Genomic DNA, 18185 nt, shown 5'->3' with positions numbered 1-18185 from the left:
GAATTAGTGTTTATTGATGGAATGATGCACAAAATGGTTTATAGTAATATATTAAAATATAATTTGAAAAAAGTGCCCAAACATTTGGTATTTTAGGGTCTTCTAAATTCTACCAAGACAACGACCCCAAACCTACGGCTTGGAACATACATCAGTGACTGTTATACAATTGCCCAAAAGTATTCTAAACCTCTCCGCAGTCACCAGATCTTAATCCCATTGAACATTTATGGCAATATTTAGCTAGTGCTTTAAGTAAACGAGTAATATCTAACAAAAATGAATTAAAACGATGTTTCCTGGAAGAATGGGAAAAAAACACCACCTGAATTAACCAAAAACTTGTTTCACCTATGCCTGATCGTTTGAGGGCTATTGTAAGTCAAAAAGCAATTATTAAATTATTACCAACCAATTATTAAATAGTAGGAGATTTTAAATATTGAACATTTAAACTCTAGCACTTCTGGTGTCCCAATATTTTTGAGAGCCTTATTTTACACTTTTTCAAAAAGTACTACCTAACAGTTTGGAATTTCATCGATTTATACTTATATATAATTTCTACAGATGTTGCTAATGTAATTTAAAAAAAAAAAATTCCAAACTTTTGTATGTTGTTTTCATTTTCCTTTTAAATCATTTTGTAATAGGTGTCCCAATATTAATGGGAGTTTCTGTATGTATTCACTGGTAGTGACAGGTGAAACAAATTTAAAAAATAATAAAACTAATATCTCAAATAGTCAAGATGATCTGCTACATAAATACAAATACAATAAGTTGAAGCCGAATTTACCTCTTCATTGGTGTACTCGTAAAAATAAAAAGAAATACCTTTGACAAAAAAAAAATGTTATTAAAATAAAGTAAACATAAAAAGTATATTTTGGTGAAATTAAACAAATAATTTTTTTGCCTGCATTTAAAAAATAAAATAAATACTATTTTTATTTACTCAGAGCAAATGGTTTTTACAAATTTTGTCGACAAGGAAATTCCATTTCAACTTATTGACTTCTCTCAAATTTTAACTTTACTTTACTACTAAGTATTTTTATATGAATATTATTAAGAGAATTATTATTATCATCGATATTATGAATATTCCCAATTACCTTTAAAATTATTAAGTAAGATTCCTGATTACATTAAGTGGGATCAAGAAGGATCATCTGTACGAGAGTCGTTTGAAAAGTCCGTGCAAAGTCAGAGAGATAGCACCACTGGCGCGTATCGAGGTTATGTTTAGTTAGTAGCATCTCTTGGAAGAACACACACCAAGTTTCAGCCAGATCGGTCTATTTCTTTGTGTTTGGCATTCGTTTGAATCGAGGAAGTCGAGTGATTTTCAAAAAATGGACGAAAAAGAATTTCGTGTGTTGATTAAACACTACTTTATGAAAGGCAAAACGCCTCAGGAGACTAAAGAGAAGCTTGATAAACATTATGGTGACTCTGCACCTTCGATTAGAACAGTTTATAAGTGGTTTCAAAATTTTCGGAGTGGCCATATGGGCACAAGTGACGCTGAACGTTCTGGACGCCCTGTTGAGGTTACTACTCCAGAAATCATTGATAAAATCCATGATATGGTGATGGATGACAGAAGAGTGAAGGTGCGTGAGATTGCTAGTGCTGTGGGCATCTCGAATGAACGGGTACATAATATTTTGCATCAACATTTGGACATGACAAAGCTATCGGCAAGATGGGTGCCGCGATTGCTCACGCTTGACCAAAAACAAAATCGTGTGAAGTGTTGCAAGGACGGTTTGCAGCTGTTCCAGAAGAATCCGCAGGACTTTAAGCGTCGTTTCGTCACTGTGGATGAAACATGGATACATCACTACACTCCTGAGACCAAAGAACAATCTAAAGAACGTTATTGGACCGTTTGAAAACCGAGCTGCAAGAAAAACGCCCACGATTGGCCCACAAAAAAGTCCTTTTCCATCACGACAACACACCAGCTCATACCTCAGCAGTTGTGGTCGCAAAATTAATGGAAATAGGGTTCCAACTCGTTTCACATCCCCCCTATTCTCCAGACTTGGCTCCCTCGGACTACTATTTGTTCCCCAATATGAAGAAATGGCTGGCGGGAGAAAGATTTTATTCAAACGAGGAGGTGATTTGCAGAAACGAATGGCTATTTTTCAGACTTGGACAAATCCTATTATTCGGAAGGGATCAACAAACTAGAGCAGCGTTGGACGAAGTGTATAAGCCTAAAAGGAGACTATGTTGAAAAATAAAAAAGGTTTACCCCAAAAAATTAAGTAGTTTTTATTTTTGCACGGACTTTTCAAACGACCCTCGTAACATTGACAGTTTAATAGGAGACTTGTGTCTGTGGAAGTATAAGTTAACCTAACCTTTTGAAGATAAATAACTTACATATTGATTTTATACTTGTTAACCAAGCTGCTCATTTCGCTGGACCTATCATAGGCTTGCTCTTAGAGCTATAGATTGGCTGCTTAAGATGAAAGACCCATCGAAGCGATGTTTTTTCTTATAAAGCTCTTCTCTTAATATCTTTGTACAATGTAGACAAAGCAATCTCTTGAAATCAGGCTGTGTTCAGTGTAGTTAGGTACTGCACAAATATTTTTCGCTCAAGCTGCTAAGTACGGATAAAGCTACAACATGATAACATTTGTTAGAAAATATGGCCGAATGGTTGCTGTCAATTCCCTTAGGTGATTACAGCCCTCGAATCGGAACACTTTAGGTATTTTTTTTTTTAAAGGATTCGTGTAACAAAACACAGAATCTGTGAAATTCTACAGTCAATATTTTGTTCCCCCAACGTGAAAGTATCTAATTATATTTTCAAACAGACTTTTGAGCATGGCCATCAGATGTAATACAAAAAAAAAAAAAGGTAGATATAAAATGTGCATTATTTTTCACATCTTCAAGTGTCCTCTGACCAACATTATGAGAAAATTTTTGCCCAATTCAATGTAAACTTTTCTTTGGAATAAACGTCCAAAAAGAAGCCTTGAACTACCTATGGTGGTCTTTTGGTTTTTCTGTTATCATCTAAGATCTTTCTGGAAAGACCTGATCACTTTGTCCATGGAATTTCCAGCTCCTTAAACTGCACCATGTTAGATTTCTCTTAAAATCAACAACAACGACAAAACTAATGAATAAAATAAATAGAGTAAATAAATGCTTTAAGAAATGTTTTCGAATCGCTCTTCTGGTTGTTGATCTGAATACATTTTACCAGAATACAATGGTCAAGGAAGGAAATAAAAATTACTATAAGTATGTTTGATAATTTATTTTGTTTACACTTAAAAAACAAAGCAAGAAAAATACCCAAAGGTAAAGTACTCGTATAGACACTCAAGTTCTAAAGAAGATGTAGTTATTGCGGATTAGAAGATTTAGGTCCTCTTAGAGTAAGTAGTGTCAAACTGCCTTCAACTTGAGTATATAAGCTGCTGTCGATTAGTTGGAAGATTGGGCGACGTGTTAAAGGATTCTTTTTTTTTCAATTTTTAAGGTTACTTTTTTTAAGTTTAACTCTAATTGTATTACTTTACTTTGACTTCTTCTTTAAGATAGAATATTTTTAGGAAATATCCCTATTCATTTAATTTGATACTCAGAAAATAATTCTACTTTTAATGATGATGATGATGGTGTTCCTCAGAGCAGTGTCCTAGGTCCTTTACTCCTTATATACAGCAGACATACCTCAATATCCAAATACCATCCTCTCCACTTTTGCTGACGATACTGCTATCTTATCTCCACATTCCGATCCTCTTATCGCTACACAAACTCTACAAACACACATCAACCACTTACAGGACTGGCTTTTCAAATGGAGAATCAAAACCAACGTTACGAAGTCAAAGTTTATAGTATTTACTCTTAGACGGAAAATCCTACCTCCTGTCATCTTGAACCAAACTCCTGTATACTAACTGTGGACAAAGTACGCTACCTTGGACTGCACCTAGACAAACGGTTGACATGGAATCCCCCATACTAGACTAAAAAAAACAAGAAACTAACCAGCGCTACAAAACTTCTCGCCAGACTACTTGACAAACGATCGAAACTTAACCTAGATAACAAAAGACTCTTATATCTAATGTTACTGCGACCCATTTGGTCATACGGCATCGAAGTATGGGGATCGACTAAGCGTTCCAACTCACTACGCCTCCCAGACATTACAGTCCAAAAATACTTCGAAAACTTCTTAACGCTCCGTTCTATGTATCTAACCTCACCATCCATAATGACCTCAAAATCCCTTTCATTACAGGATCTTGCTAACACTCGTTTCTTCAAATTTCATTCCTCTACAGCAGCTCATCCTAATCCTCTCATAGAACACCTATCTTCCTCCACATTACCAGGTAATCCTCTAAGGAGATTGAAGAGAAGATGGCCTCGTGATCTTCTCTTATCGTGAGAGCAAAGCAGGTTACTGGAGCGGCACCACTGGGTGCCTTCTCCACTCATGATTTTCTTTTATTTCTTTTCTCTTTCACCATATTTGCTTGTTGCAACAACTGTTGCAGTGGTAAATTGCAATAAAAGATTTAAAAAAAAAAAAACTTTTAATGATTAAAGAATGTTCTCTTTTTGTAAGAGAAACCTGAGTATTGAAAATCTTTTTTGGAATTCCAAGACTTAAGGCTGGGTCTTTTTGATTACCGAATATGAATATAACAGATCTTGACTGTTATAATCTAATAATAATGTTATCTAATTCATAAATTACCTAGCTCTGATCTCCAATTGAACCGCAAGCACTCTCTTTTGCAAAGTGTGAGCCTACTTAGTTGCAATTTATCTAATTTCATCTTTTCTTGACAGTCATGAACTATTTTTTGTAAATAGAATTATCCTCACTCATGAGATACGAGGTGTGTTCAAAAAGTAACGGGAATTTTTAAATTTCGCGGGTTTGGAGAGTCTGATTGTAAAATTTTTTTATTATGTTGGTACACATACCCCTGAAGTATGATAAAATTTTCAGTAATATTCATTGTTTACTTCTTAAGTGGCAGCCGTTAAGGTTAGACGTGTTTTTCGAGCTTGGCGATTTTTGTTTGTTAAAAAAAATGGATCAAAGAATTTGTATTAAATTTTGCGTAAAAAATGAAATAAAATGTGTGAAATGTTAATAAAGGCATATGGTGAGTCTGCTATGAGTAAAACAAGGATTTACGAGTGGTATAAGCGTTTCCAAGATGGCCGCGAAAACGTTGAAGATGACGAACGACCTGGACGTTCAAGCACATCAACAACCGATGAAAACGTGAAAAAAGTGAAAGAAATGGTTATGAACGATCGCCGAATCACAATCAGAGAAGTCGCTGATGATGTTGCCATATCAATTGGCTCATGCCATGAAATTTTTTCGGATGGTTTGGGTATGAAACGTGTGGCAGCAAAATTTGTTCCAAAATTGTTGAATTTCGAACAAAAACAGCGGAGAATGGAAGTTGCTCAAGAGTCACTCAATGAAGTCGACAACGATGCGGATCTACTGAAACGTGTTATAACAGGTGACGAAACTTGGGTTTACGGATATGATGTCGAAACTAAGGCTCAATCGTCCCAGTGGAGGCATTCTGGATCGCCAAGACCGAAAAAGGCTCGACAAGTGCGGTCGAATGTGAAGGTTATGCTCACTGTGTTCTTCGATTTTAATGGCATAGTGCATCATGAATTCTTGCCACAAGGTCAAACAATCAATAAGGAGTACTACCTACAAGTTCAACGCGTTTGCGTGAAGCAATCCGAAAAAAACGCCCGGATATGTGGCAAAACAATTCATGGATTTTGCACCACGATAATGCACCTGCTCACACTTCATTGCTTGTTCGTGAATTTTTGGCCAAAAACAAAACTTTAACGATGTCCCAGCCTCCATATTCGCCAGACATGGCTCCATGTGACTTTTTTCTATTTCCAAACATAAAGAGAACATTAAAAGGCCGTCGTTTTACAAGCATAAATGACATTAAAAGCGAATCGCTGAAAGAGCTGAAAGCTATCACAAAGATCGAGTTTCAGAAGTGTTTCGAGGATTGGAAAAAGCGCTGGCACAAGTGTATTGTATGCGAAGGGGACTACTTTGAAGGCGACAATATTAATGTAGATGAATAAATAAATATTTTTTTCAAAAAACGAAAATTCCCGTTACTTTTTGAACACACCTCGTATCTTGTCCAAGTTTCTTTAAATTACTAAAGATTAAGTACATTACAACTTTAACAAATTAAATAATTATAAAAGGTCAACAACAATTATAAAAACTAACAGTAAATACCACACGACACAAACGATAAAAAATGATTAAATAAATATCAATGAAACTTTAAAATATTTTCAAATTTAGGAAGCAACGACGATCCACACTGCACTAATTTACCAAAACCCATCACAGCTTCACCTTTCCACTGTATCTTGCTTAGACAATTCTCTAACAGCCAGAATTTCCTCAATGCCACTGAGATAGTTTATCTCTTGGCCTTACGTTGGAAAATACTATTGTCTTCCTCTTCGTTCGATTGATCTTATGACTAGTTTTTCATCCCAGTAAATTTTCTGAATACTTGTAACTTTTAATCGCCTCCCTTACCTAATAAGGCCGTCAGGGATGAGCTGCTAATCGCTCTGACACCTCTAAAAAAATAATTTCTTCATTATACTTTGAGTTAAATGTACCTAATTATTCGTTGTAATTCGATAATTTTCTTTGTCTATTGATCTCAGCTGTTTTTATTAATTTTCTTTACTCTTTACATTCTTAAAGTCAATGGTTCTCAAGAATGCTCGAACCTTGGACGTTATCAAGAGTATAAATATTACTAGAAGGAAGTGATATAAACTTTTCAAATCAAACTTACGAATCAAGAATTAAAAATAGTAGAACATATAATAAAGGGTGACCCAGTGAAAATGACCACATTTATTTCTTTAATAACAACAAAAGTATTATAGATATAAAAGTAACAAAAAAATCTTTGAAAAGTAGAAACATGGGAGATTATTTGTGGAATATTACATCCTTCAAATGATGACCGTTCTGGGCTTTACATTCTTCCAATCGTTAAACGAAGTTTTTGAATACTTTCTTCAGCATGGAAGCCGAAATTTTTGCGAATTCGGCTCTAATCCTCGATTTTAAATCCTCTAGATCACGGGGCTTGGTTTCATAAACACGACTTTTCAAATACCCCCACAGAAAAAAAATCTGGAACCGTCAAATCTGGCGAGCGAGGCGGCCAAGCGAAATCTGAAGAACGTGACAATAAACGAATTCCAAACGTTTCTTTCAACAACGCAAGTGTAAGAGCGGCGGTGTGACAAGTTGCCCCGTCTTGCTGGAACCAGGTTCGATTCAAACGACGTTTACGGCGGAGTTGGGGGATGAGGAACAAGTTTAACATCTCCCTGTACCTCTCTCCATTGACGGTTCCGTCGAAAAAATACGGTCCGATAATTCCCCACGACGCTACACCGGCCCATACTGTAACTCGTTGGCTATGTAACGGTTTTTCTGGAATGAATTGGGGATTACCACTTGCCCAGTACCGAAAGTTTTTTTTATTTACCGATCCAGAGAGTTCGAAATGAGCTTCATCGCTCATTAAAAGATTATTTAAATCAATCTCACCATCGTCCAATTTCTTTAGCATGTTTTCGGCGAAAAGTAATCTCTGTCGGTAATCAGTTTCTTTCAACTCTTGAGTGATCACCAACTTATATGGATGGTGGTTCAAGTCTGAGGTTAGAATTCGACGCACAGATTCCCTTGATAACTTTAAAGAAGCTGCGTGACGGCGAGCGGAACGAGTTGGACTAATTTTTATTGCTTGGCAAACTTTTCCGATGTTTTCCGGTGTACTAACTGTTCTTTTGGCACCTGGATGAATCTTATCAGTCGTCTTGCCACTTTCACGGAAGTTTTCAACCCACCTGAGGATCGATTTTCGCATAGGAACAGATTCATTACTTTTAACTTTGAACTGTTTACGAAACGCTCTATGAACTTTCACAACCGATTTATCTCGAAAATATGCTTCTACACAAAATGCTCGTTCTTTTGCAGTGTAACGTTCCATGATTACTAAAATGTTGATAACAGGAATCTCCCAGGAGCGCGCGTTCGTCCCTGTAGCAGTGTTACCACCACAGTTATTCAAAAAAGAAATGTGGTCATTTTCACTGGGTCACCCTGTACATATAAATAAATATAGAAAACATTAGTATTTTTCCAGTCCAAAGTATACAGATAAATTTTTATCTATCAAATTAAATGAAAATATATGTTTCGATTTTTAATATGCATTACAAGTGGTATTAATTAATATTAAAATATGTGAAAAATTGTAAACAAAGTGTTTAAATTTAATTATAATGTTAGTTGCTCCTCACCAATTTATTATTCAAGAAGAAAAAAAAAAGAAGAATTCTTTTAACGGTACAAGCAACAGTTGTTTAAAATGGCTGTATTAAGGAGCAAGCTTGTATAATATCCAGGACACGTTTCCACGTTGGGCCAAGTCCAAAGCCCATTTCAATTCAGATTCTATTAACCTGACCTCTAGTAAATAATAATGTTTTAATAAAGCACCCGGTTATTAATATGGAATTTTTTAAAGGTTTTTTTTTTTAAACTAGGAATTGTTGCTAAATGCTTGATGGTCTTTAACCCGAAAGAGGTGTCTCCGTCTCATACAGAATTAAATTTGCTAGTAATTAATTGTAGTTAAATTGGTGTCTAACTGAACTAGATACTTTAGATTTTCAAAATACACTTCCCTTTCTTTTAAATTGTTCATGTACGAGGGTCGTTTGAAAAGTCCGTGCAAAAATAAAAACTACTTAATTTTTTGGGGTAAACCTTTTTTATTTTTCAACATAGTCTCCTTTTAGGCTTATACACTTCGTCCAACACTGCTCTAGTTTGTTGATCCCTTCCGAATAATAGGATTTGTCCAAGTCTGAAAAATAGCCATTCGTTTCTGCAATCACCTCCTCGTTTGAATAAAATCTTTTTCCCGCCAGCCATTTCTTCATATTGGGGAACAAATAGTAGTCCGAGGGAGCCAAGTCTGGAGAATAGGGGGATGTGAAACGAGTTGGAACCCTATTTCCATTAATTTTGCGACCACAACTGCTGAGGTGTGAGCTGGTGTGTTGTCGTGATGGAAAAGGACTTTTTTGTGGGCCAATCGTGGGCGTTTTTCTTGCAGCTCGGTTTTCAAGCGGTCCAATAACGATGAATAATATGCACCTGCAATAGTTTTACCCTTTTACAGATAGTCGATGAGGATTATTCCTTGCGAATCCCAAAAGACAGTCGCCATAATCTTTCCGGCCGAAGGAACGGTCTTCGCCTTTTTTGGCGCAGATTCCCCCTTGGCAACCCATTGTTTAGATTGTTCTTTGGTCTCAGGAGTGTAGTGATGTATCCATGTTTCATCCACAGTGACGAAACGACGCTTAAAGTCCTGCGGATTCTTCTGGAACAGCTGCAAACCGTCCTTGCAACACTTCACACGATTTCGTTTTTGGTCAAGCGTGAGCAATCGCGGCACCCATCTTGCGGATAGCTTTGTCATGTCCAAATGTAGATGCAAAATATTATGTACCCGTTCATTCGAGATGCCCACAGCACTAGCAATCTCACGCACCTTCACTCTTCTGTCATCCATCACCATATCATGGATATTATCAATGATTTCTGGAGTAGTAACCTCAACAGGGCGTCCAGAACGTTCAGCGTCACTTGTGCCCATATGGCCACTCCGAAAATTTTGAAACCACTTATAAACTGTTCTAATCGAAGGTGCAGAGTCACCATAATGTTTATCAAGCTTCTCTTTAGTCTCCTGAGGCGTTTTGCCTTTCATAAAGTAGTGTTTAATCAACACACGAAATTCTTTTTCGTCCATTTTTTGAAAATCAATCGACTTCCTCGATTCAAACGAATGCTAAACACAAAGAAATAGACCGATCTGGCTGAAACTTGGTGTGTGTTCTTCCAAGAGATGCTACTAACTAAACATAACCTCGATACGCGCCAGTGGTGCTATCTCTCTGACTTTGCACGGACTTTTCAAACGACCCTCGTATAATTTAAAGTGCATCATCCCGTTTCCCTCTATCCTGGACATCCCTTATCTCTTAGACCTCAAACTACCATTTCCTCTTCCAAACCATTCCTTTACTGCTAACTCGAGCCACCTAACTTCCTTCGTACTGGGATATCCAACATAACCATTTCTTGAAAAGTCTTGAGCTCATCCTTTGCAAGTGACCAACATCTCATCTTAGCTTTTTTTTTTATTGCTTGAAGACGTATCTTGTATTTTTGAAATATATGTTAGCAAAATGAATAAAGTCAAATTTGGGCAGCTTTAACCAAGTTCTTTTCGGTACAAATTAAAATTAAAAGCTTAACATATTGTAGAATAGAATATATTATATTTTGCCTGTACATACGAGTATGTGTTTCACATACAATAGGCTCGTCATAATAATCATAATAAACTAGTTATAATAAACATTGGACTGATCCGTCAATGTTAGTACACTTAACTTTGAAATGAGTAACATTCTATTTACTGGTCAAGAAGTCCTCTATTTTATAAAATGTATTATTCAATAAAAAGTCTTTAATAATTTTCTGAAATGCCTTATTTTCTGTATTTCTTATTGATTGATGAATTTTCTTGAACATCCTGGCGGCCATCATGCCCGGCGCCTTGTCGGACCTACACAATCTCCTTCTAGGCAAATGTAAGTCATTTTTGCTTCTTAAATTGTAGGAATGTTCATCAGTTCTTAAAACATTTTTTTCGTTGTTTTTTATATGCATTATATTAGCATACATAAATAACGACGGTAATGTTAATATCCTATTCTCCTTAAATAATGGTTTACAGCTGTCCATTTTTCTGCTGTGAAACATGATCCGTAAGGCCTTTTTCTGCATTTTAAATATGATTTTTGCATCTGAGGCTGCTCCCCATAGTAACAGTGAATAACTCAACTTGGATTGGAACAATCCGAAATACGCTGTTTTCAGAACCTCCAGAGATATCACATCTCTCAGCTTTTTAAATAGGTAAATCAATCGTGCCAGCTTACCACTCAGCACCTGTATGTGATGACCTTTCCAGGAGAGATTTGAATCTATAGTAATGCCTAAAAACTTGACAGGTGGGTCATTTTGTTCTTGAATTAGATTAAAAACCTTTGTTGTGGTTTTCCCTTTATTCAAAGATAACTTATTTAGTATTAACCATTTTTCCAGAAACATCAGGCCATTAGCGATACTTTTCTGAACATTATAATAAATTTTATCTTATTGTACGTCATGATGGTGTATCATATGCTTTTTCCAAATCTATAAAGGACAGTTTCTTGTACTCTTTAGCATCATATTCGCACATACCATCATCATGCTTATGGCCTTCTATATGGTCATCTATGCTGATGTGGTGAAATGCTTTTCCTTTAGATTGACTGAATCATCTCAGAGGAAACTTCGACTGGTAGAAAGAAACAAGCAGAGAAAAGTATTAAAGAAGAAAGTAAAGTGCCTAATTGTCGATTAGAGAACGAAATGCAGATTAGAGAAAAAGTGAATCTGATAATTCTATTAATTTAAAATACATTATGGTTGGTTATTGAAAGAAAGAATAAGTTAATTTTATTTAATAAATAGTCAAAAGCAGACATTGTAAAATCTACATTCAGGATTAATCTTTGCTTCAGCTAATATGAAATAAAGACGATTGGCTTGTTTAATATGAAAATAAGTAGGACTTTATTATCATTAAATTTAGAAGCAAAAGGAAAAAGAACATTGAAGGGATATACTCGAATACAGTTGAGGGTGGTACGTTAAACAGCGTGACATTGTAAGGCACGCGTACCCAGGACAGGGAACTTCAGCCAACCCTTGCCAATCCTCCTCCCTTTGGGATATCGCCGCTCTTGCTTATGCTGCTGACTAGGCTATGCAAGCAAGACGGGGAGGGAAGAGAACCTCTCCCCTATATTCATTCTTCATTCGCACTAACAGCTCTTTTTGTTATCCACATTCACCAACTCCCTTGTTAAGTTCATTTTCGCTCCAATGCGTACTTATAGTAGATTCAATAGACATTCTGTCAACTCAATAACATATATGTACTACTAAACAGTTATTGATCTAGTTTTGCATTTGTACAACTACTTTATAACCATTAAATTTCATTTAAAAGCATTGCCAATAAAATGAATGGAATCTTTTCCTTTTTCAATTTAACAGATTTGAAGCTTTTTACTTTGTGGAAGCATAAAAAGTATTAAGTTAGACTTCAAATATTTATTTATTTGAATACTCTTTCCTATCCTTTACATTTAAGATAGATGGCAGTCTTTTAACCAATAACAACAGCATCACATAAAAGAGGATTTTCCAGTTGAATGTATTTTTCTCAGTTAAAGCAATCCTTTAACGCTGTTAGCAAAGCCTAGGTATGATATAAGGTTTTTAAAAAATAACCTATCCCCAACTGCTCAAGTATAGCATCGTCTTAACTAATTTAGAATTACTCTCAACTCTCTCGCTTATATAATTTATTTTTCTTCATTGGCAAAAAAAAACACGGATCTTCTAAAAACTGGCCTAAATCTGTCTACTTCGATAAGAAATGCTTAAAGTGTCGCTTCAAACATAGTATAATAATGATATGACCACGTTATGCAGTAGAAAGGAAACGAATGTTTTTGACGACATAACTATACAGGTATTTAGATGCACATTTCGCTACGAAGACATAGTATTCTCCACCAACATCTATGTGCTTAATGTGTTAAGCAATGGAATTTGGAGAATGGAAGTTGCTCAAGAGTCACTCAATGAAGTCGACAACGATGCGGATCTACTGAAACGTGTTATAACAGGTGACGAAACATGGGTTTACGGATATGATGTCGAAACTAAGGCTCAATCGTCCCAGTGGAGGCATTCTGGATCGCCAAGACCGAAAAAGGCTCGACAAGTGCGGTCGAATGTGAAGGTTATGCTCACTGTGTTTTTCGATTTTAATGGCATAGTGCATCATGAATTCTTGCCACAAGGTCAAACAATCAATAAGAAGTACTACCTACAAGTTCAACGCCGTTTGCGTGAAGCAATCCGAAAAAAACGCCCGGATTTGTGGCAAAACAATTCATGGATTTTGCACCACGATAATGCACCTGCTCACACTTCATTGCTTGTTCGTGAATTTTTGGCCAAAAACAAAACTTTAACGATGCCCCAGCCTCCATATTCGCCAGACATGGCTCCATGTGACTTTTTTCTATTTCCAAACATAAAGAGAACATTAAAAGGCCGTCGTTTTACAAGCATAGATGACATTAAAAGCGAATCGCTGAAAGAGCTGAAAGCTATCACAAAGATCGAGTTTCAGAAGTGTTTCGAGGATTGGAAAAAGCGCTGGCACAAGTGTATTGTATGCGAAGGGGACTACTTTGAAGGCGACAATATTAATGTAGATGAATAAATAAATATTTTTTCAAAAAACGAAAATTCCCGTTACTTTTTGAACACACCTCGTATGTGCTTAAGTCTATAGAGGAGCTAGCAATGAAATATGAATATATTTAAAAGTTATAGCCGATTAGAATGAATGCAAGAAAATGATTACAGAAGGATTACGTGATTTTAATTTCGGTTAAGCTATAAGGATGGCAGGAATATAGAGTACTGATCCATCCATTAGTTGTAAGGTTCATGTAAATAGTTGTATATAGTAGAGGGATGAATGTGTGAAGAGAATGTATTTATAAGTATGAATGGAGAGTGAGTGACATTCTAGTGATAAGCACCTAGACGATGCTGGCTGTACGGCGAAAGCCAATCAAAAAAAAGTGTCGCCGCTTCTAGATGGGCATACAACACTATTGGCACTCGCGATGATGAGAACGTGTAAGCTCAGCAAGATTATACGTACCATTTAATATGATTGTCGCTTGTCAGAGCATGCACTTTCGTAGATTCTGTCCAAAACAGGACAACGCTGGACTTTGAGGAATATTCTATGAACTTAAGAAGCCAAAATTGCGCCTCAGATAGATATAGTCCTTTAGTCTTAGACAGGAGTGTCCAATCAAACCTAGCTCTGAAGAAATACTAAGTGCATCAGCGAATACTAGTGTTAGAAATAGAAAGTGTTTTAGCCAGTATTTTTAAAGAGAGGCCGGCACTACTATTCTTCACCTCCGTAGAAAAAAAGAGTTAATTTCACAAAATACAGTATCTTTCTATTCTAGCGTTTAGTTAGCGAACACTGGTTAACTCCAAAAACAAATATCTGCCAACTTTCTATTGTGCTACTCAGTCATGAGTATTTATAACAGATGTTATTGTACCAATTAAATAAATAAATAATCTCTTCAGTAAAAATATAAGTTGTGAATAAACAACGTCACCTTTACCATTATCTTAAAAGAAAATCAGTCTAATGAGGCGACTGCAATTATCTTAATTGCTAAGTATTTAAACGTTCCAATACAAGAAATTTATTATCAATAATAAACAAGTTCTAGAATTCTGTTTCATTTTTTCCATGAAATAACTTTATTTAAAATTTTCTGCTTTTTTTTCTTTTTAAATTTGATATAAATATGAATAAGAATCCAATTTCATTTAAACCTTTTTATCTAGTTTAATCCAACAGTTGTGAACAATTAAATAATAAATGAATAACATCTGTAAAATTTTGTTTTATAATTCTAGGAGCCATCTTGGTGTTTAATTAAGAGAAGATAAGATGAGGATCCATGCGATATTCTCAGCCAACTTAGAAAGCTGCGAAAGTAATGGAGATTTGGGAAGGATAATATGTAAGATCAAGATGTATTAAAGAATGTTTGACCAAGCACACTGCTTTAAATGTGGGAATTATGGTAAAAATCAGGAAGAAATAAGTTTTCTTTTTTAGTATAAAGAAGTTAAGGCAATTATAATTAATAAAGTCAGATTTAAGAAGATAAAATATGTAAACTTAGAAGAGATAAGCGAAGTGAATTAGATTACCAAGCGGAGAGATATCCAAGTTCGAGTACAGACTGTCCTAGAATTTTCTTTATTAACACCTCTAGGAAGCTGGCCGCCTATTGATGGATAGTAAACATTGGATACTGTTGTTTTTAATAAAAGAGCAACGTCCGGAAGCCGGCACAGAACTGATAGAGGTTTCGGGCACTACAATTTAACAAATATTCCTCTATTTAGTGGTTTTAATGACAAACGCAGACCTTAAAATTAAAATCCTGTAGTACCTTCATTCTATAAAGCATAAAATGTACTGGTGGATAAAACCATCTTCAGCTTTTCAATTATATCATGGTCTTTTGACTAATTTAGAATTTCTCTCTCTCTAGCTTACTTATTTTTCTTCACCATTCATAAAAATGGTTCTTATTAGCTTTAGATCTAGTAAATATTAAATCTAATTACTACTTAATAAGTCAAAGTTCTGGAGGAACTTTCAGTCATTACCTGTAATTTTTTTAGTAAACTATTTAGAGGTGTAAAGTAAGGCAGTGTAATAGAAAAAGTGTAATATGCTTTTAAATTTCTACATCTTTTTCTTAAGTTGTATTCCCTTCGTTAGATTTGTACTAATGTCAACAAATAATCCTTACGCTACAACAAATTACGTAAATAATTAAAATAATTTAATTTGTTTTAACTTTATTTATTTTTAAAACTGCAGTACATTTCTGCAACAAGTGAAGCTGTTAAAACATAGTTCATAGTTGAGTAGCATGAGGGGAGAATCCAACTAATTTTTTAATACTTTGTACTGGCACTTACTTCATTTAGATCACTTGGTCATCGGCGCTTCAACTGTTTTGCAAGATTTCCTGGTAATGCAATCAGTCACAAGAGGGTTAGAATGTGAGGAAATCGAGGCATGGAACTTGGCATAGCTTTTGTTACACAGGGAACTTAGAAATTTGGTGCAATAGTAGAGTTAGAGACAAAGTAAAGAAAATTAAGCGATTCGATGGGGCGTTTTTAATTGAAAAATTAACTTCTGTAGATATTGGAAGTTTTGGCTGAGCGCTAAAGTTCCATTCCGCATGTCTAGAAAGCAGGGCCGGATTTAGATGAAAAGAGGACCTAGGCTATACCACTTATGAGGCTCTTTCACCTCCCATTTTTAAGTTTGTAAATTACATGAGAGATAATAAAATACATCACTACTGTGATATATATCAATATGTTAAATGAAACATGTTGTTATTGGTACTGCTTTTAGAATAGTGTAATTTTAATTTTGCTAACAATTTGAATGAAGGCACCTCTTGATCTTGAGGTTAGCCTGTAGGAAAATCCATCCCTGCTAGACAGGTTTGAGTATCATGGTGCAGATAAGTCGTTTGTTGTTTAATGAAAGCTCCGATGTTAATTCTCCATTAAATTTAATGTATTAATTGAAAATTGTTAATGATCTTATTTAAAAAAACAATAATTAAAGTAGTTTTGATCTCAGGCAGTGTTATTGCTTGAAAGAAGCTTAAGTAACATAACAATGCTGTTTTTAGCTACATGTGTCTCTTGTTAAATTAATTATTTATAAGATTGATGTATTGTACAAATCTGAGCAATCATTATTGTTTAGAACAAAAACGTTAACTTAGTTGACAAGAAAACTTTATGGAAGTGTAGAGTGAATATAAAATCAATAAAAACAATCAAAATTTTTTTAATGTTCAGGAATTTTTCAAAAGACTCTTCAGTGTACATATTTTCTTCTTTGTTTCCTGAGCTAAAAGTATTAATTTTCACAATCCCAAACATCAACTACATAATGTAAGTTAATATTTATTCCTTGAAAGGTTGGCTAGACTTTTACATATCATGTTAGTACAGGGCATGCGGAGTAGGAATTAAAAGAATTTAAAAAGTACTCATCATCATTATTTTAATTTACTCTTTAACAAAAGTGACCAAGTGTACATGTTAAAATTATTCTAATAGGTTCATTAAAAAAGTAACAAATAAAATTAAAAGTAAAACCATCGACCCTCAAATAATTAATCAGCAATAAGTTGTTTAGGGTTGGTCAAGTATTAAGATCAAAAAATTAAAGGTTATTTAAAATATACCTATTATTTATCCAGTATTTCAAACCAGCATCTTTTTTTTTATAAACTATCACAATGTGTGTGTGTTTTTTACTAAATTCATCTCGGCGAAAATTTTCTAAAATTTTTCTATAACATTAATGGTTCTCCTAAATTGCCAGGGATATCATTCATTGTTGATCTTAAGTATTTCTTAATTTTCTTTATATCAACTGAAAAATGTTTATAAATTCTTTAGGTAACTTTTAAGAAGATACTTTTAAGGAAACTCTCTTTTCCTTGTGTATTTAATGCTTGGGAGAAAACTGGTCTCATATATACCAAAAAAATGTGTGAAAATGTCATCTCTTACGGATCAAAGGGCTTTTCTTAGGCTATAAAAAATACTTTCTTTTTTTTTGCCTTAGCCTGAAGAGAATTTGGAATCCACTGCAACAAAATCATTAACCTTTTCTTAAATCTAATTCGGATGTAGGAAACTTACACCACCTTAAAAAAAAAAGAGGAGATATTGACAATTTTAAAAACATGATAATTCAAAAAATATCAGTGTTTTTCCTACTTGGCTGTGGATATCTACTCTGACTGCTGATAAATAACTAATCAGTAAAATACATCAATTCTGATGTTTAAAACATTCTGCAAAAAAATTAAAATTATTCCTTTTTTTTAAAAAAAATATACTGAAGTTAAGTGAAAAATGAATCTTTAAAGATAAGTTACTTACAACATTTCGATAATAGTTGTCAAGAAAATTAGCGATGGTTCTGTTTGAAATATCGACTTTTTATTTATTGATGTAATAAAAAAGGTAAGTAAAACATGTAGGTTAATTAAATTATCAGTATTGCTTAAATGATAACCAATCATTTTTATAGTTCGTAAACCGTGGATAACTTCCACGATAAAGACATCAATTTTGGTGAAACGTACATAACAAAAAAAAGCTATTGAAATGTGATTCTTAAAACATAATGCTGTAAACTTTAAAATGTAATCCTTAGTGCTAAAGCTGAATACTGATCAAAATC

At 34.6% G+C, this 18185-nt stretch overlaps 1 long non-coding RNA gene across 1 annotated transcript in view; it reads left to right on the top strand.

The window, feature by feature from the left end:
- LOC141447090 (uncharacterized) overlaps positions 1–16591 on the top strand; it is a 67526-nt gene extending 50935 nt beyond the window's left edge. Inside the window, exon 2 of the long non-coding RNA XR_012454136.1 lies at positions 14795–16591. This is a non-coding gene — a long non-coding RNA (uncharacterized lncRNA). The remainder of the gene's footprint in view (positions 1–14794) is intronic.
- The last annotated feature ends 1594 nt before the right edge of the window (positions 16592–18185 follow it).

This window comes from Rhodnius prolixus, unplaced genomic scaffold, assembly GCF_049639745.1.
Source record: "Rhodnius prolixus isolate KJV_2025 unplaced genomic scaffold, Rpr scaffold_7, whole genome shotgun sequence".
Taxonomy (NCBI): Eukaryota; Metazoa; Arthropoda; class Insecta; order Hemiptera; family Reduviidae; genus Rhodnius; species Rhodnius prolixus.
Note: the sequence above shows the minus strand (reverse complement) of the source record. Positions and strands in the feature narration are given on the sequence as shown.